Source organism: Ursus arctos, unplaced genomic scaffold (genome assembly GCF_023065955.2).
Source record: "Ursus arctos isolate Adak ecotype North America unplaced genomic scaffold, UrsArc2.0 scaffold_30, whole genome shotgun sequence".
NCBI classification, from domain to species: Eukaryota; Metazoa; Chordata; class Mammalia; order Carnivora; family Ursidae; genus Ursus; species Ursus arctos.
This window is the reverse complement of record NW_026622986.1, coordinates 11,496,800-11,517,498: the sequence shown is the minus strand read 5'-3', so window position 1 is coordinate 11,517,498 and position 20,699 is coordinate 11,496,800. Positions and strand designations below refer to the sequence as shown.

Sequence of the window (20,699 nt, the reverse complement as noted above, 5' to 3'; positions counted from 1 at the left end):
CTCAGTTTTTACAGCAAAAGCACATTACTTTTATGATCCCTTAGGGGATTATGTTTTCTCTTTTATTCCCTTTTTTTAGCCAAATTCTGAAAAGTCTGATCACAGTACCCCAATTTTCTCAATTCATTTTTTTTCATATTTGTGTGTGTGTGTGTGTGTGTGTGTATGTGTGTATGCATTTAGGTTTAGATAGTAAGAGGTACACCTTTTCCCCCAGCAGTTCCCAAGTGTTCAGTCATTTCATCTCAACATACTTTAGCTCACATCAATAAAGCATACTTTAGTTTGCAACTTTTTCTTTCATCTCCATAATGTCATTATTCTGCTGAAATGATCAATAATTCATTGACAATATCTAGTCTCTGTTTACATTTCCTTAGTTGTCTCAGAAATGTCTTTTTATGGTTGGCTTGCTTGAATCATGATCCAAACAAAGGCTGCACATTGCATTTGATTGTTCTGTCTCTTTAGTATCTTTTAAGCTATAGCAATCCCACTTTACTACTATCTTGGTTTTGTTTTTTCTTTTCCTGCCATTGGCTTATTGAAAAACCAGATTAGTTGTCTTACAATCTGAATTTATTTACACCAGAATAAACTTCTTAAAATACTTTTTACATGAATTCCTGCTCACTTGTCTTCATTTTTCATTTTCTAGAGCATTATTGTCCAATAGAAATATGATTAAGCCACAAATACAAACCACATTTTTGCTTTTAAATTTCCCAGTAGCCATATTAGGAAAGTAAAAAGAAACTGGTGAATTTTAATAATATATTTTATTTAATCCAATATATTCAGAGTATGATCATTTCAAAATATAATTAATGTAGAAATTATTAATGAGGCATTTTACATTGTTTTTTTCATACTAAATCTTTTTTTTTTTAAGATTTTTTATTTATTCATATTCGACAGAGAGAGAGACAGCCAGTGAGAGAGGGAACACAGCAGGGGGAGTGGGAGAGGAAGAAACAGGCTCCAAGCAGAGAAGCATGATGTGGGGCTCGATCCCAGAACTCTGGGATCACACCGTGAGCCAAAGGCAGACGCTTAACGACTGAGCCACCCAGGCGCCCCCATACTAAATCTTTAAAGACTGCTGTGTAATTTACCTGTACAGCTCACCTCAGTTTGGACTTGCCACATCTTAAGTGCTCCATAGCCACATCTAACTAGTGACTGCTGTATTGAACAGGCTGTGTCTAAAGGATAATGTCTTGGGGTGCCTAGCTGGCTCAATCAGTAAAGCATGTGACTCTTGATCTCAGGGTCATGAGTTCAAGCCCCACATTGGGTGTAAAGCTTCCTTCAAAAAGTAAGTAAATAAATAAAATAGAGGATAAAATCCTAACTCTTTAACCTGGCATTCACTTACCTCCCAAATATGATCCTTAGTTTTCCAGCCTCATCACCTATTACTTCCATATGTGAAACATTTAAACAATGGGATCTTTGCTTGGTATTTCTTCCATAGTTTTGTTCAGGCAGTTCTCCTTTCTTATTCCATCTTTGCTCTTTGCTCCACCTATTAATTTTATCCCTCTTTTCAGACCCGTCTCTTCCATCAAACCTTTTATGCTGACTCAATCCCTAAAAATTAGTTCCTCCTCTCAACTTTCATAGCCAGTCCTGTATGTCCTATCCCACAGGGTACTATTATACATTTTGGATGTATGTTCTGATTCCCTAATTCTGTAAGCTCTTGTAAGGGCAGGGACACCTCTCAAAAAACTAAGCACCAGCTATTGTGCCACATCTCTGAAGTTCTCACTATCTTATTTTAAGAAGGTAATTTATCCATTTTATGTGAAACTAACATAGCAGAAATATAAACTATGTTAGCATAATGGTTAAGAGCATGAAGTCTAAGGGCACGTAGGTGGCTTAGTCAGTTAAGCATCTGAGTCTTGATCTCAGCTCAGGTCTTGATCTCAGGGTTGTGAGTTTGGGCCCTGCCTCAGGCTCCACACTGGGTGTGAAGCCTACTTTAAAAAAAAAAAAAAAAAGAGCGTGAAGTCTAAAGTCAGACTGCATAAGTTTGAATCCAGACTATGTCTCTTACTGGTTATATGAACATTTTAAGTTAACTAATCTCTATGTCTTGGTTTCTTTCTCTGTAAAAAAGGAATAATAATAGTATCTCCCTCTAGGTTTGTTGTGAGAATTCAACGAGATAATAATGCCTAAAGTAGTAAATATTCAGGAAAGATTAGCTTTTGTTGTTATTATTATTAGTAGTGAAATATTTGTTGCTGAGTTTTGACTATTAGAACATTAAGAATTCATAGCTATATTTTAGGAATTTCCGAACAGAGCAAATGAATGCTACAAACTATTGAGTTGGAAAAATGACCCCCAAACCTAAATGTTTATTGAATTATATAGTTTGTGGATAAATTAGAAGCATGGGCAAAAACCTCTTAATTCCCATGTCATCAACATTTAACATAAACAAGATAGATATTTAATTTCAAGATGATTGACCAAAAAATAATCAAGGTGATTGATCAAGTTGAGTTAAATGTGAATATAGATGTAGATGTAAATATGGTTATAGAGTATAGATACAGCAGGGGTTTAAGACCCTTGGTTGTAGTAATGGCAAAAATCAATTTTTACTCAATTTATCACTTCAGTACTTGTCTGCCCATTAATTAATGTCTACCACACATTAATAAATTCTTAATTTGAGATCATATTAGTAAATTGTGCTTCTTATTGATGGATAATATTTGCAATATATACAGTGTAGTTCTGCTGTTTTTATCCTAGCATTATATTTATATTTACTTGGCTCTTTCTACTGGTTTCATTGCCAACTCTTCTTCAATTTTCTCGATCTTACTTATTTCTGAGTTTTTAAGATTTTCATATTAGTAAACTAAACTGTATTTATTTTTAAGTACCACAAAATACTATGGTTATGTTCTGAAATTAGATGGTTGCCCCTACAGCAACTTAAAATCTGCTGGGAAGATAGGAAAACCATCAAGAATTAGCTACTGATGAGATAAACACACATATACACACAGAGTACAGATAGAGCTGTCACTCACTTATTCATTCAATCAACAAACCACTTATTGAGTGTCTACCATGTGTCCCACACTTTGTTATAAGAGACGTAAGACAGTTTGTTGTAGCCCTTGTAAAAGCTTAGAGTTTATCTGTATAAACAGACAAAGAAGCAACTGAAGTAGCTGTAGGAAGTGCTATGCCAGAGGAAATGCAGGTGCTGTGACACTTACTAATTTATAGTTACGTGAATAGAATAAGGCAGATTACCTGAATGACTGAAATCCTTGACTCAAAATGAGGCTAATCCAGAGATGCATGGAAGTATTAAGCTTTAAATATTGAAGTATTAAGTTTTAATGGAAGGGACAGATGAACGGTTAGAATTAGAGAAACTCCTCTTTTTTTTTTTTTCCCCTTTGGCATATTGTCATAAAGCTTTAGATGGTATTGAGAATCAGCCCTATTGAACAATCCTACCTCGTTTTTTAGAAATGGTTTTTTAGGGGCACCTTGAAAAGGTTGGCCCAGTCAGTTAAGTGTTTGTCTGCCTTTGACTCAGGTCAGGATCCTGGAGTCCTGGGAAGGAGCCCTGCATCCATCAGTGGGGGAGTATCCCTCTGCCCCCCCCCCCCCCACTGCTCCTCCTCTCTCTCTCAAATAAATAAATAAAATCTTTTAAAAAAAATTGAAATGGTTTTTCATTTTTGCGTTTTTCCCCTCACTCTTTGTCTTCATTTGATCTGTTCTCTCTTTTGTCTTTTCAGTGGTAATCATCAGTGAAAATTCATGAATTTGAGCAAGGCAGTGCACTAAGCAGGAGAGACAAAGAGGTAAATACTTTTGCTGACAACACACCTGTTACTGTGTTTTTCTTGTTTTTTAACTTCAGTTGTGTCAGTGTTCTTTCAACCTTGTTTCATACCTTTTAGAGGTCTTTATCTTACCTAGAATTTTTGTTCCTGTCTTACTACCTTCTTCACGTCTGATGTTTTAATCTTTCCATGAACCTATTAAAGATACCATCTACAATCCATTTTCTGTTTCTCTTTAGTAATCATAATAAATACCAAACTTATTTGCCCCATTCACTTCTTTTTTTAAAAGCTTTTAAAATTTTATTTTATGTACTTATTAGAGAGAGAGAGAGAGAGAGCGTGCGCGCACTCGCGCACAAGGTGGGGGCGGGCAGAGGGAGAAGCATACTCCCCACTTAGCAGAGAGCCTGTCCCAGGGCTCAATCTCAGGATCCCGGTATCATGACCTGAGCCACCCAGGATCCAGGGATCATGACCTCAGCCAAAGGCAGATGCTTAACTGACTGAGCCACCCTGGCATCCCTTCCCCCATTCACTTCTTTACCCCTTTCTAAAGCTTTTTTCTTATGACCACTCTGGCTTTTCTGTGAGCTTTCCAATTACCTTGAAATTTGAACCTTGTGATGATCTGTTTCAACCATGTAGTAATATGCATTTATATCCTTTTTTTAAAGCATTCTTCTCCATTTTAGTTTTTTAAAACTGAATTTTTTAAGTTTATTTTAGTCATGTAATTGATTCACAGAAGAAAGGTTAATCTGAATGATCAAGGGGTGTTAATTTGTGGGTTAAAATGTATTAAACAGTTGGTATGAAGTCTGTTTACGTCAATTAGAGAGTATAATGAAGATGTTTCCAGAGTGTTATGGAACCTTTTGAAGTAACCTTGGAATTTAACTCTTGTATTCAACCATGGCACCCATCTGAACATGCCATTGCATTTAGGTTTTTAAATTTGTGTATATTCCAATAGATATGAATAGATCTACATATTTTTTAAAAGTTTGACTTTAATACTAAGATTCTTATGTTTTGTTGTAGGAAATACATTCATGATTCAGTTCATCATTACCATAATGAAAAACATGATCACTCTCATATTTTTTTCAAAAATAAAATGCAACTGGACTGTATGCCTAACAAAACATTACTAGGTTTTTTGTTTATGTACCTCTTTCTTTTTAAAACTAGATTAGTGTCATTATTATAGATTTTTTAATTCTTTTTTAAGAAGATTTTATTTATTTATTTGTCAGAGAGAGAGAGAAAGAGAGTACAGGCAGGGGGATCAGCAGACAGAGGGAGAAGAAGGCTCTTTGCTGAGCAAGGAGCCTGATGCAGGACTGGATCCCAGGACCCTGGGATCATGACCTGAGCCAAAGGCAGACGTTTAACTGACTGAGCAACCCAGGTGTCCCTACAGATTTTTTTAATACTAAGTATCTCATATTGAAAGGTAGCACTGATAAAGACATAAAATTTGATGTGATCATTTAAAGAAATGATTTGTTTTCCCCTCCAAAATTATGTGATATAATATTATGAAACATTTTAGTATTGGTTAATATCTTCAGAATTTCAAATTAGTTAATTTTATGCAGAGTTTAATAATGTTATGGTCAATTTTAATAGTTGAATATAATTTTTGTATAATGATAGCATTAAGATGAATGAAACATCGCAACTTCAACAGTTCAAAATCCATGGAGATATGAGGGTAAAAATCAAATTTTGAAATATATTCTTTACTTAGCACTAGGGTTACTATAGTACTATTTTTTTACTTGTGTCAGTTTACTAGTAATAAACACAGTTAGCATTTCAGCTTCTTCTTGCAACCTTTCAGTTGAATTAATTAGAGACTGATGAAAAACATATCTTATATGCTAAAGAGACTTCTGCAATGATGGATTAGATGCCAAAATAATGAAACCACACGGCTTAAAATATATACTGAAGATAGATGTTTTCTGATGAATTTCCACAAAATATCATATTTTTAAAATATTTTAAGCAATTCATAGTAATACTTGTTAATCTACTGTAGAAGCACCATGAGTACAGTCTTTTGTAGTTCATTAGTAATTTCTTTAATGAGTTTTTTTGTGTGATAAAGTAACAGACAAATGACAGATTGTTTGCCTTTAATGATTTCCCTGTTTCAAGCGCATTACAAAGCAATTAGAAATCTGACAGCATTTTCACTCTGCATTACTGATCATCTAAAGTGATGAGGAATGAGAGGTGATGAATATGAATTGCATATTTTCATATGATTATCATAAATTATTACCTTGTCTGATGTGCTGCAGGTGAAGCAGGAGCATTAAAGAAAGACAGATATATTAATTTGAAAGACTATATGATTTTTGTTTTTGTAGTATAAAAACTGATCTGCAGTGTTAGTCTCTATGAATATTAACTTAATTTTTAGTTTTTATTTTGATTTGGGGTAATCTAAATCACTTTTCTTATTTCAATACAAGAAAAGGAAATATTATTCCATAGTACAATGTACACATATCATTTAAATTCAGCATTTAAAAAATCTAATTTAAAAAATGAGATGGTGTTGGTGCCCGGCTGGCTCAGTTGATGGAGCATGTGACTCTTGATCTCAGGGTTGTGAGTTTGATCCCCATGTTGGGTGTAGAGATTACTTTAAAATAAAACCTTTAAAAGAATGAGATAGTGAATTTGTTGATATGCATATATACAATATTCAGATATATCAATACAGTGAAGGATCTACTTAGAAATAGATCTTATGTTAGTCCTAGGTTAAAGTCAGGTAACCCTGCAAAAGAAGTAAGATAAGAAAGTGTAACAAGATGTAAAAGAAGATTTTTCTAGGTCCCCCATAAAAATTCTTTGGCCCCAGTCCATGGTAAATGCTGTTTCCCCAGCGTCTTGCTTCAGCTGTTGTTAGGACTAGCATGCTATTATTACTTGGTTCCCAGCCTTGGACTTTGGAGCAAAGATTGGTCCAGAAACTAGATAATAATCTTTAGTACAAGGGGAACTGGCATGCTTACACCATTTGAAATGATTAGAAACATATTTGGATTAATTTTACCACCATAAATTAATTTATATTTTGATATATCTCTAATCATAGGTTTTAGTTGTTTATCAATACGTAATGAATGGAGTTGAATTTCATTGCACTAACAATACTGTGTCTTGCTTCAGTCCTGTTTTAGTTTTTTTTTTTTACCTTTTTGCTGTGGTTTGCTCCATGACATACATCTCTTAGAGAGCCATGCCTTCCTGGAGCCATCTTTATTTATGAAGGTCATAATCTATATGATAATATGATTATAAATCAATATTAATGAGTTTTTACATGCATCTTATAACTCATTCTCCTTATTTTATATTTGATTGTATATATTTATATAGTATGTATATATAATGTGTATATAAGCATGTATATGTATTTTCCCATTTTATATATATCAACTAAAAGTGCCAAGCCTTCACAAATGAACTTTTTGTGTTCTGGAAATTTGAGGAGAGACATCTGAAATTCATTACATATTTACTCAGTGAAAATTCAGATAGCATAATGATAAAAGCAAATTATCAGTAAAAAAGGTTGAGATCCTTACATAGCCCAATTTCATAATATTTTTTACTGGCTAAGCTTCCCAAATGTGTTATTCTTTTTGTCTGACGACCTCCCAGTTTATTTTTTCTACAGGGACTTCCTTCATCTATAAGACAGGTCCAACTAGTACACTTTATAGAATCAGAATATTGATTCCCAATGCCCTCAAATGCTTTCTGCTCATATTCCTTATCTTAGTGTTAGTCTAGACTTCAGTTTGATTATTTCTACAGCACAGCCAATTCTCCTTTTCCTTTCTACTTTTTCCTCCTTTCTTTCTACTTCTAACATACTACCAATGAACATAGCTATTTGACTTTGGACCAAAGTCTCCAGTTCTAATTGGTTTAGATATCTTACATATTTTTCCTATGACACCTGAGTTCCTAGGAACCTGGGCCGTCCAACTGTGACGCTCAGCAAATCAATAGCTGAGGAAACAGACACTCCTAAATTGTAAATTATAAATATTTCATCTTCTCTGATAAAAAGGAGCCTTTGGAACACATTCTGCCTTTTCTAAAATTTCTTTCTTAGTGCAAGATGCAGAACTAGGGGCGCCTGGGTAGCGCAGTCGTTAAGCGTCTGCCTTCGGCTCAGGGCGTGATCCCGGCGTTCTGGGATCGAATCCCACATCGGGCTCTTCCTCTGGGAACCTGCTTCTTCCTCTCCCACTCCTCTGCTGTGTTCCCTCTCTCACTGGCTGTCTCTCTGTCACATAAATTAAATCTTTAAAAAAAAAAAAAAGATGCCGAACTAAATACAAAAATGAGGTCTAATGTTTATTATTAACAAGGACTTTCACACATTATGTATTTCCTCACTTGATCTGTATAAAATTCCATAAGACATGTAAGGCAGATGCTGTTGTCATACACATAAGGAAATAAGACTGATGAGGGACAGAGGTAAGATTCAAACTCAAGTTAGCTGAGTCCACATCTTTTGCATTTTCTGTCACACTGCCTTAGCTGCCATATTGAAAGCTCTTCTACTAAATGGCTAAAACTGTACAGATAGAAGAACTTTAGAGTTCCCCTCTGCTATCATTCTTCCTTGTCGTTTTTTAGAGAAAATGGACCCGAGAAAGTTAAGGATTTACCCCAGGTCTGGCCCAAAACTAAGATCACAACTCTAGAATTTCTTGGGTTAGTTCCAGAGGTCTTTCCATTCCAGTGCACTGCCTTCATGTTTTCTGAATCTACATGATTACTTCCTTTATTTTTTCTTCAACTGTTAGAATAAATTATTGATTATAGTCCTGGCTTAGTAAATATAAGTAATCCCCTCTGTCCTCAGTATTTGTTAGTAATAAAATGAAGTCAGTTTTATCTGGCAAAACTTTTTCATAACGTAGAAACATTCTGGAATATTGTAAGGTGAGAGTGGAAGAGAGAGATGTGACTGCTTTGTGTTGGGAGAGTGGAAGAGAGGAAGGTTGGAGTTGTTACTTGCCCCCGTTAACTTCTTTTTTTTTTTTTTTAATTTATTTATTTTAGAGAGCAGGGAGGGGCAGAAGGAGAGGGGAAAAAATCTTCAAGCACTCCCCGCTGAGTTTGAGATGGGGCTCAGTCCCAGACCCCAAAACCATGCCCCAAACCAAAATCAAGAGTCCAACGCTCAACCGACTGAGACACCAAGCGCCCCACCCCATTTCCTTCTTGATTACCCTGCACAGATGATGTCCGAGGCACACTCTTTCCTCTCTAACTTGGGAACATCTCTGATTGATTGTTTACATGGATTTAAGGTTAGAAAAATAGTTAAGGCCAAATAAACAATTCAGGGACCAAATTTTTTTTCTTCCTAAGGTATATAAATGTAAATAGTAACAGAAGCTGAGAAAACATACATAATTACATAATGAGGAACAACAATTACATAATGAGGAACAACAATTCTCCTGGTACAATAGGCAGCTTAGTTCAACATAGCAGTTGACTCTGATTCTGATTCTGTAGTAGAGACCAGATTTTTTACTTCCTTTTTCAATTGGTGCCTCTTTCCACCATAGTTATGCTTCTGATCCACTTGTGTAATTAGTTGGTTGGTCATATGACACAGAGACTTCTCTCCTTGAAAACTGGGTTCATTTCTTGACTCCACACACTTAATCTTCTTCATCTCTCTCCCTTTTTCTAACCAAATAACAGCTATTCTTCACACTTTTCAAGTTTTGAATGTTTTTATGAGCACTTCTATTTAAATACCATTCCATCACTCACCACTTTCTCTAGTCATAGAAAATCCTTTTAATTTTATTCACAAAGCATTCCCTCTTTCCTTCGCAAAATTTCTACCTAAAATGGATTTATATCTTGTCCCAGTGCAGCATCACTTAGTTGAAGCAATAAGCCATTTAAGATCCCTAGGGAAAAGGAGGGTCAATAAATTGGAAAGAAAACTAAGGAAATAAACTTTTAAATTTTGAGACATCTCAGGGATCTGATATGGTGGAGCTAAACATAAAAGAGGTCAAGATTCTTGACTAGTCATCAATAAGGAGTTCTGAAACAGATCCTCAGGAGAGAGGAAGTATGTCAATAGCCATTGGTTTAGCAATGAAGACCGTTTTTACATTCATTTCTTCGTAACCATTTTTCCTTATCCTGAATTGGAGAATAGACTAAAAAGGCTTACAACCCTGAAATAGACAACAGTATTCACTTCTTACTTGATAGTATGACCTGTCCATTCTATCAGGAAAAAAAGATACTAAGTTCATTTGGCATATTTGGCCTTTGAGATATTATGTTGTTTGTTTTCCAGTATTTTATGCCCTTCTAGGTGTTACTAATTGATTAATTTGTTATCGCATGTTTCCAGGTTAAACTAAGCTAATTGCCAAATCACGTTCCCCTTGTTTTAAAGGTGGATATGTTTTCCCTTTTCCAGTCTCCAGGGATATTTTCCCACCGTTTTAAGATAGTAAAAGGAGAGGGACATAGTTGAAAAGATTGGGAGGAAAGAAGACTGACAAGATGATTTTTTTTTTCTTTTGCACTAGTCACATCATCTGTATAACTTATTCTATTCCAATAGTCATAAATATTTGACTAATATCTTAATTCATTTTTTGGACTTCTTAAAGTTTTAATTTACTATCTCTGCAAAGAAAAAACTTGATTTCTCTTCAGTAAGAGTAAGTGGGATCATATCTATTGCTTGATGAGGATGTTCCTCTTACAGGCTAGTTCAGTTGTCCTTCGCCATTACAGTGCATGGCTTCTCCATCAAGGAGTGAGCACAAGGTAAGCCCTACAACACTGCTTTATCATCTCTTATTTGGGACTCTGCCTAGATGGTGATCTTTTAAAATTTTGAATTCTCACTCTAGGAGAATGTTACATGATAGTTGTTATTGAAACAAATTGGAAGTCCAAATTAATGTAATTGGATTTGAAGGATTTGTGTTCCAGGAACAATTGAGCAATCTTCCTGTTCTGTTTTGGTAACAGAACAGTGACTTTCAATAACTTTCAATAGATTTCAAACTTGACATCATGGCTTATCAAACAGCCCCTCTCCAACCCTATAAAATGTATGGTAAGTCCTTTTTAGCTCTAAAAATAAAACTCAGAGCCCTTTATCCATATCTTTTTTGTGACTACTAGGATATCTGTAAACAGGAAGATTGTATTTTAATGAAGGGAGAAGAGAAAGGAAAGAACTCTTTGAACTCCAATTTAGCACATTGGAATAAATATTTTCAGAACATTTATTTAAGTAGTAGATCATGGGTTAGTATTAAACTTCTTGGGCTTCTTTGTGATCAACAGAGCTTTCAGCTTTCCATGGTCAAGTGCAACATTTAATGCGTGGCAATAATAAATTTATGCAAAATAAAAGGGAATTTCATGCTTGGGAGGAAAAGAAGTTTATGCAATTTTATTCTTACCTAAAGAACTGACCATTAAAGTAATCTAAGGTGAAAGGAGTTTTTTTTCCTGTCTTCATTTTGGAAAATTGACATAAAAACCTTAAGATTTCCCATATTGCATTTTAAAACTTTTTTGAGCCTGCTCTATTGCTGCATGATAATCTTCTATTTCTAAAGAATTAGATGTTTCTCTCTCTAAAAGGGAAGGTAAAGCAAGAGTTGAATAATCTTTTGCCTATAAAATATGCATATTTATGAAAAAAGTGTATACATTTGAAAAATTTTTATGCTCCTATTTATTTGTTACTATGGCAACCACCACACTGCCTAGTATTTATGTTGTCTAAGATTCAGAGCACCTTTTCAAAAAAATAAATAAATAAATATGCCAGAACCATGTACTGTATTTATTTTGAAGCTTAGAAAAATATTTATTCTAATGCATTTTTTTGAAGAAAAATAGCAATAAATAATGTAAACTTCAGCCTGGTTTAAATGGTACATTTTCCAGTGTATGTTTTTAAAATCAAAATAATTACATTTTTTTCCTTGTTATAAAAATCAGAATAAAGAATAGAAATAATGAATTTTTTTAAAAGATTTTATTTATTTATTTGACTGCGAGATAGAACCAGAGAGCACAAGCAGGGGGAATGGCAGAGGGAGAGGGAGAAGTAGGCTCCCAGCAGAGCGGGAAGCCTGATGCAACGTGGGGCTCCATTCGGGGCTCCATCCCATGCCCCTGGGATCATGACCTGAGCCAAAGGTAGATGCTTAACCGACTGAGCCACCCAGGTGCCCCTAGAAATAATGAATTTTTAAAACTCATGAGTCAATCTTAAAAGGTAGTCTCTTGGTTTTTCTTAATTTTATGACTTAATATTTTGATTCATAACAAATTTCTGAAAATACAAACAAGAACACTTAGATAAGATAGTTAATGTTAGCTACATAAATCAGAAAATATAAATGGTTTGCATTTCTGATTGCAGATGGTTCTTTGATATCTATGAATAAAAGATTTATATTTTGCATGTGAAATGAAAGGCATGGTTGTTACTATTTTTCTTAGTTTATTTAAATTATTTTCTGACATGTGTGATACATAAATATAATTTCTTAATGTTAGACATCAGAATGGAAGTTATGAAGTATAAAAGCAGACATGTTTCATGTCACGTATTACTTGTTAAGAAAAACTGCAATACAACATTTAAGTACAACAGAATAGTGAGCATATTGTCTCTGATACTTGCAAACAGGATGGATCTGCAGTTTCACAGTTTATGTTGACAGCATCTTTGTGGGAAGTATAATTATCAAATGAATTATAACATGTCCTAGTATTAAGATTATTACTAGTAATTTTAATTGCCTTTTTCAAGATAATTGGATATGTTCTCATAAGTATATGGGAAAGGGGGTATTGGGCTAATCAGATATTTTGAACTCAGTTATCTTTAAAATATGTAGAAGTTGGGGCGCCTGGGTGACTCAGTCGTTAAGCGGCTGCCTTTGTCTTGGGGCGTGATCCCGGCGTTCTGGGATCGAGCCCCATATCAGGCTCCTCCGCTGGGAGCCTGCTTCTTCCTCTCCCACTCCCTCTGCTTGTGTTCCCTCTCTCACTGGCTCTCTCTCTCTCTCTGTCAAATAAATAAAATCTTAAAAAAGAAAAGTGAAAAAATGAAAAAGTATCTGCCAGGTGTGTGTGCGTGTGTTTTAAAGATTTATTTATTTATTTTAGAGAGCACACCGGGAGGGGTGGAGGTGGTAGGTGAGGACCACAGGGAGAGGGAAAGAATCCCAAGTAGGCTCCATGCCCAGCACAGAGCCTGATGCAGGGCTCAGTCTCACAACCCTGAGATCATGACCTGAGCTGAAACCAAGAGTCATAGTCTTAACATTAAATAGAAAACATATACTATAAGAGCAAAAGAAAATATTCATAAATTACAAATTATGTTAATCTCTTATAAAAATGCCAGGTTACATTTATATCTTTAAACTGTTTTTGTGTGTGTGTTGGTAAATTTAGGTGAAAGTGAAATCTAGACTTTTAGCTAATTTTTGTTTTGCTTTATTCCTCTGACCTCTGAGTCCATATTAGCAGTATCTGAGTTTATTTACACAGTGTACTAGCTATATGCCTAGGTAATTTTTTAGAACATCATTACCCAGTATAGTTACACGGTAGAGATGTAAGTTATTCATTAAGAGGGTTCTTTCCAATAAGACAATGGGAAATAATTTCTAAATTGGATTTTTAAGTATTCCTTTCTACAAATGCCATTTCTAATATAGTGTCTCTTTACACGTTTTTTATTCCCTTTAGAATTTATTTTTACCAATTTTCCTTTTTAAAACAGTACTACATGCACTTTTTATTCCAACTATCTTTTGTGTATTTTTAGATTCTTTATTTTTTTGTTAGAGTTAACTATACTTTCATTTATACAGTTTCTTTCTGTTTTCTTCTCATTTTCTTTCTTTGATTCTGACTCATTTTAACTCTGGCTTTATTTGTCCTTTTCTTAATGTCAGTCTTTCTTTTCATGTGACACTTTCCTACTGCCTGTTTTTTTATAGTTTATTTCAATGTGCTACTCATATTTCGTTGTCTGAATCCTGACTCCTTTTTTGTCACTATTACCTGTTACCATCAACTTTGATTATGATGTACCTAGAAAATAAAGTAGGTTTTTTTCTTGGTAATCGAATGGAAAGTCAAAGACAATGCCCAGAGATCTTTTACTTTCATGAAAAAGAAAATGATGAGTTTCAACCCGAAGGGTGTCAAGTTCATAAAGGCTAATGGTAATCTAAGATCTGTTGGCATTAATATGATTATCAGAGAGAGGCAATTTTCTCTATGAGTAAAGACATTTTCCCAGATTGAGGTTAAAACTTCTCTTGTCTCATTCTTGTTTTCCTTGCCACCTTTCTTCCAATGTCTTTGTGATCTTTTTATGAGAAATAATTATTAAAATATAGTCAATTTGTTGTTCCTTTACATATATCACAAGAGATTATGTTTCTTTTCACTAAACACACTGTACTTTTTACAAAATATGCCCACATGTATTAAATCCATTCATTGAAAGCCATACAGTGACTGGTCACTTTATTCTCATATTATTACCCGATGCTATTAATTTATTCTATATTGTGTTCACGTTATCCACTCTTCTCCCCTCTCTTGTGTTCTTTCAATGTTTTTCCTTTGTCACTCTGTTGTATTTGTTTGTAACAGTGAAAACTACTGTGCCAGGATCCTTCCCCCAGCAAGAAAACTAATCACCAGAAGTGTAAATAAGTTCAACATATTGTGCCAAGGAAGGTCTGATCCTCCCATTTTATGACCTGCCGCTAGGAGGTCACATGACTGGAAATATCTAGCCTAATTCCTATGGCTACTTCCAGGAAAGCAGCACAGTAAGAAAATTTTCCTGCTTAGCTGTAGTCTGATGTATTCCCAGGTGACCTGGAACAGGGCACCAGCCTTTGAGACATGGATGGCAGGATTAATTATTTATTGATAACAGGTATCTATGGACAGTTCTGTTATATTTATAGAAGGTATTTCCGAATGCTGAGTAGAAGATTTCAAAATTACAATTGCATTTTAAAATTAAGAGAATGTTGTAAAAAATTAGTATCTCTTTCTACCCCACGCATAAAATATTTTAATGATTTTTAGCTGATGATCATCTAAGGATGTAATTTCATGATTTTTATAATAGAAAGTTATAGTATTTTTTAATCCTGCTTGCAGCTGAGTGTGTTGCCAACTCTTTCAGTTCCCTGTAGGAGAAATTATTTTTAGTACATTAAATAAGAATGTGAATCATTTTTAAAAGTGAATTACCAACAATTTTTTGTTATATATTATACCGGTTGCTTTTTCATAGACAAATCTTGCTTTCAAGGAGACTAATAGCACCTAACCCATTCATTCACTTTTTTATGTCATTTTAGTTATCTTGGATATTTTTTTTAAAGATTTTATTTATTTATTTGACAGAGACAGCCAGCGAGAGAGGGAACACAAGCAGGGGGAGTGGGAGAGGAAGAAGCAGGCTTCCAGCGGAGGAGCCCGATGTGGGGCTCGATCCCAGAACGCTGGGATCACGCCCTGAGCCGAAGGCAGACACTTAACGACTGCACCACCCAGGCGCCCCTATCTTGGATATTTTTTTTAACTTCTTTTTTTTTTAGGTAATCTCTGTGCCTAACATGGGGCTTGAACTCTCAAGCCCGAGATCAAGAGTCTCATGCTGTCCTGACTGAGCCAGCCAGGTGCCCTGGATCTTGGATATTTTTAATTGGAATGAATCTTTGATTATTTTTTAAATAGAAAAATTTGATCATATTTCCTTTTCCAGGGGCAGTTTAAGTTTAGCAATTTCATCATTCCAGAGATGAGCTGTCCATTCCCAGCATGGAGTAGGCAACAGAAGGAAGTGAGGGAAGACAGCAGCAGTGAAAGAAGCAAGGAAACCTTCAATGCTCTACCTTCATTCTCAAGAAATTACACTTGGTGTAGTTCATAACTTTTTTCAAATTTTTTTCAAAAATAAAATCTCTACAGATCTAAAGATTAATATATTATTTCCTTTTAAAATGCCAAAAGACTATATTTTTTCCTTTTGAAGATTTACATTTCCTTTGGAAATGTTGTATATGGTATCTATAACCTCCTCCAGTTTTAGATTTAAGAGTACCTTGTTTTTATTCCTTCGTACTTTTGCATAAGCAAAAATATTCTTCTCTTCCTTCGGGTGGGATGATCCTATACTCAGATGGGTCCTTTAGCCAGAGAAATTGCTCTTCTTGTCTAGAATTTCCTTCTGTAAAAGTAAACAGGTTTAATTTAACAAACATTGACTATCTCTTATAGGGTATATATGTAGTTTGAACATAATAAATTGTTTATTATGCAATCCTCAGGTTGCAAATAAAAATTTGGCATAGCGTTACAAAATAACTGGAAATTGCTCTGCAATTGGGATACCCTTACCTAAATTTCTAGGCCAAGCTAGAAATATAATTTCTTCTGCTGTTGGAAATAAAATCTGGGGGGAATTGGTCACTTTTATTATCACTTCCATTATTTACTTTCTATGTTGTTTAAATCACATTTTATCTAGTAATTGTAGAAAGTTATTTTTATCTTTAGTTATTCATTTCATCAAGTTGGAAAAAGGTTATGATGAAGTTTAATGAAATTTTTGTGCTTTATGTACTCCAGAGATTTTATAACAGATTACATTCACCAAACATCTGTGGGGTTATTTCTTTTATCAGTTGCATTTCAGTATTTTAAGCTGGTGATTTATTATTGAATGTACTTAGGGTCATTTTCCTTTATGTTTACATTTTCTTATTTGTATTTATTCCAATTAGAGAGTTTAATTACCATTAAAATGGTAATAGGATAAAAATAATTTTTTAATGATTTTTTATTATATTATGTTAGTCACCATACAGTACAAGGATAAAAATAATTTTTACAAATGATAATATAAAAAAAAACATAACTCTTCATGAAGGTTTAAATTCCATAAGAATATAGAGCAAGAAAGATATGCTTGTCAAATATACAGTATAAATAAATATTTTAGATGAAAATGGTTGACTACATTTAACAAAGAGACTACCAAGTAATGAGGGGCTAAAGAATGGTCGTTAGATTTGATGTACTTCATTATATATTGTAAGTAATTGCTATCCATAAAAAATCTATGGCTTCTGTATAAGAAAAAGAGACATTTTGACAGCCAACACTGGTATGAAGCAACAGCAAGTACAAATCCTTGGCAACTGTCATTATCCTGCTATTGAATTCATATCTAAACTATGTGATGACTTAGACCTGTGTGTTTGTTATTAAGCCATTATTGGCAAAGTAGCCACACTTCCTACTTATGAACAGAATTATTAGCCACATGCAGATTTCTGCCATAGAAATCTAAATTCACGAAGGATGCTCCGTGTTTCAAAGAGCAGGGAAATAAAAAACTCTTATGTCATTTTCATGCTTATGCTGAAGTTTCTGGTGAAATGTTCTTGATTAAGTAAAAGTAAAATGTTTAGAAAATATCATTTTAGGGGCGACTGGGTGGCACAGCGGTTAAGCGTCTGCCTTCGGCTCAGGGCGTGATCCCGGCGTTCTGGGATCGAGCCCCACATCAGGCTCCTCTGCTATGAGCCTGCTTCTTCCTCTCCCACTCCCCCTGCTTGTGTTCCCTCTCTCACTGGCTGTCTCTATCTCTGTCGAATAAATAAATAAAATCTTTTAAAAAATATATCATTTTAGTTTATACTGTAGCCCATTATAAAATCAGTAAAGATTTTTAATAAAACAAGAAGTAAAGCCAGTGTGATTCAAGAGCTGATTGTATGTTAGGCTACTATTAACACAAAGTAACAGAAAACTCAACTGAAAGTGACTTTAAAAATGAGGAAAATGAGGAAGAAGTCATTATCTTACATAACAAGAACCTCAGATGCAGAGCAATTCTAGGGTTAAATTCAGTGCTTCAGCAGTGTTTTCAAGGAGACTGGCTCTTTGGATCTTTGGCTCTGTCATCCTCAGAATATTGGCTAGATCCTTGGGTATGACTCCTCCTACTTGCAGGATGTCTCTTTACATGTTCACTCAACAGTGTCCAACTAAAGAAAATGGATATTTGATCACTTATCTCTCCCTCTCTTTTTTTTTTTTTTTTAAGATTTTTATAAAGTAATCTCTACACCCGATATGGGGCTTAAACTCACAACCTCCATATCAAGAGTCACATACTCTACTGACTGAGCCAGTCAGGTAGTCCTATATTTCTTTTTATTAGGGCAAAAAATCTTTCCCCAGACGACTTTCCCTTATGTCTCATTGGCCAAAGTTGGATCACAAGCTGATTACTTAACCTGCAAGGGACAAGGGAAATATAATTACCATCGTTGGTGTTAGACACTGAGGATTTGCCCCCTGGAGCTGATCAGGGGATAACTACTGTGGGCATATAAAGAGGATGAATCGCTAACTATAACTGAAGCTATTCTTTTAAGGAAAAATCATTGGAATAACTATTGAATAAATAATGTTACCTGACAGAACTCTTGGCCTTGGCTTTATTATATTTTACTTCTAAAATTGTGTTTATAAGTGGCATTTTTGTGACACATTTTGGCATGATGTCATAATTATCAAAGAATAAGTCCTGCATATCAGTCATTGGTTGAGTTCTAGTAGACATGTAAAAGATACAAAACAGAGATCTTACCCTCGCAGAGTGGGATATGAAATCATGTGAAATCACAGAACAAATCACAAAGCAAACATTTCAATATGCAAACTAGTATACCAGTTCATACAGGACCTGGGGGATAATTTAGAATAAGGAATGACTAGGATTTAGTAGGGTTAAACTCTTCTCATGTGTCTTGTCAGTTTGAGCAGCTTTGTTGACGCCTTCTCTATTCCCCTAACCCCTGAATTTCTCCCTCATAGTAACCAGGACTTTCCTTCATGGTACTAATCACAGTTAGTAATTGTAAATTTATATACGTTGACTATTTGTATAACATTTCTCTCTTCCACTATACAATTATTGTTATTATAGAAGGAGTTATAGAAAATGTAAGCACTGAGTTTAGATTAATATTGATTAAATACCTGCTTATTGAAAGATGTACACTAATCGGTAGAGATCAGCTGAGTGAAACCCATTGACAGAAGACTGGGAAGAACTAATGAAGGCAATGTGACGTAATTATAGCTGAAGGATATTACAGAGGACCAATAAGCAGCACCAACTGGTAGAAGTCCTTGAATAGGAGATTGACAAGTATGATTTTATTAGTTTTCCTCAAATTTCTATAAAAAGCCACTAAGACACACTAATGCAATTAAAGCAGAGAAATGGGAAGAAAAATTGCTCTTGTCAAAACTAGAGTTATACCCTTAAATCTTATCATGGTCTATCATTTTCTATACTCCTCTCTGAGCATATTTTCTTAGACTTTTGGACCTCAGATCTTTACTTTGTTGTTACTTGTGAGGTAGAAATTGTAAACCAGATTTAACAAAAATTATAAAAAGTAAAGAATAATTAAATAGTAGCCTAGAATGTCAAGGGGGCTATAAATTCCACAATGTATAAGATCTATCCTTGACAATCTTTTTGATTATGCTAAAAAGCTGACATGTAGATGAGGTATAGTAGTGTTTGCGAAAAGGATAAAGGCTTAATCTACTAATACACCTTTGAGCTTTGTAGTTCTGTAACTTAACCATATCCATTATATCATGTAAAGAAATTGTTTAAAAGATTCATTTACCAGGGCTCCTGGGTGGCTCAGTCGGTTAAGTGTCTGCCTTCAACTCAGGTTATGGTCTCGGGGTTCTGGGAGTGAGCCCCGTGTTGGGTTCCCCTGCACAACAGGGCATCTGCTTCTCCCTCTCCATTTGCCCCTTCCTGCTCCCTCCCTGACCTTGTGTGTGTGCATGCGCTCTCTCTCTCTCTCTTTCCTCAGCTCTCAAATAAGTAAATAAAATCTTTTTTTAAAAAAAGATTCATTTACCTAAAGTGTTGCAATTTTTAATTAACCGATGGTTTTTATCCATACTACTTTAAGGTTAAATTTGACATGTTTTATTTCATCTTCATCTAAGCACACATAAAATCCTTAAAAATATACATAGTTTAATATATGTAGACACATCTCATCACATTTTTTGTTCTTTTTTATGACTTAATTTTTAAAGAATTATTCAACTGCTAAAAGAAATAATGTTTTCCAATAACTGAAAATAAACTAATTCAGAAGTAATGTTGCTGATGTTGTTTAAAGGAAACATACCAGAACATTTACATCCAAGTGAATATTTCCTCCTTTCCTCCTTTAAAATACTCTTTAGGAAGTAATTTATTCTAATAAAAATGCCATTTCTCAAAGCATTTTTTTAGTTCCTCTCAGGATTTGTTATCAAAATCTGTGGCATACTCTTTAAATATCCTCAGTACTGAATGATGACAAAATTCAATCTTAAGTACTTGTATTTAAATTTTCCAGAAAATAGAAAATCAGAATCTAAATTTGGTATAAAAAATGGATAATGAAAACTGCATAATTATATAGCTAGTGTGGTAAACAGAAATTTAACATGGCCTCCAAGATTCCCACTTCCTGGTGTATATGGATGGTGTAATTCCCTCCCCTTGAGTGTGGGTAGGATTGTGAATGTGATAGGATGTCACTCCTATGATGAGGTTACATAATAAGGTAAAAGAGATTTTTTGCAGTTGTAGTTAAAGTACAGAATTTGTTGTCTTTGAGTTAAATGGGAAATTATCCTAGTTGAATCAGATCAGCT

At 34.5% G+C, this 20,699-nt stretch overlaps 1 long non-coding RNA gene across 2 annotated transcripts in view; it reads left to right on the top strand.

Annotated features, from left to right (window-relative positions):
* The window catches only part of LOC125282794 (uncharacterized), a 29,184-nt gene that overhangs the window by 1,490 nt on the left and 6,995 nt on the right, over positions 1-20,699 (top strand). Inside the window, exons 2-3 of one of the 2 annotated variants that reach the window (XR_007190081.2) lie at positions 3,786-3,851; positions 15,709-17,355. This is a non-coding gene — a long non-coding RNA (uncharacterized LOC125282794). Of the gene's footprint in view, positions 1-3,785; positions 3,852-15,708; positions 17,356-20,699 lie in introns of those variants that run through there. The other variant, XR_007190080.2, reaches the window with a different exon arrangement.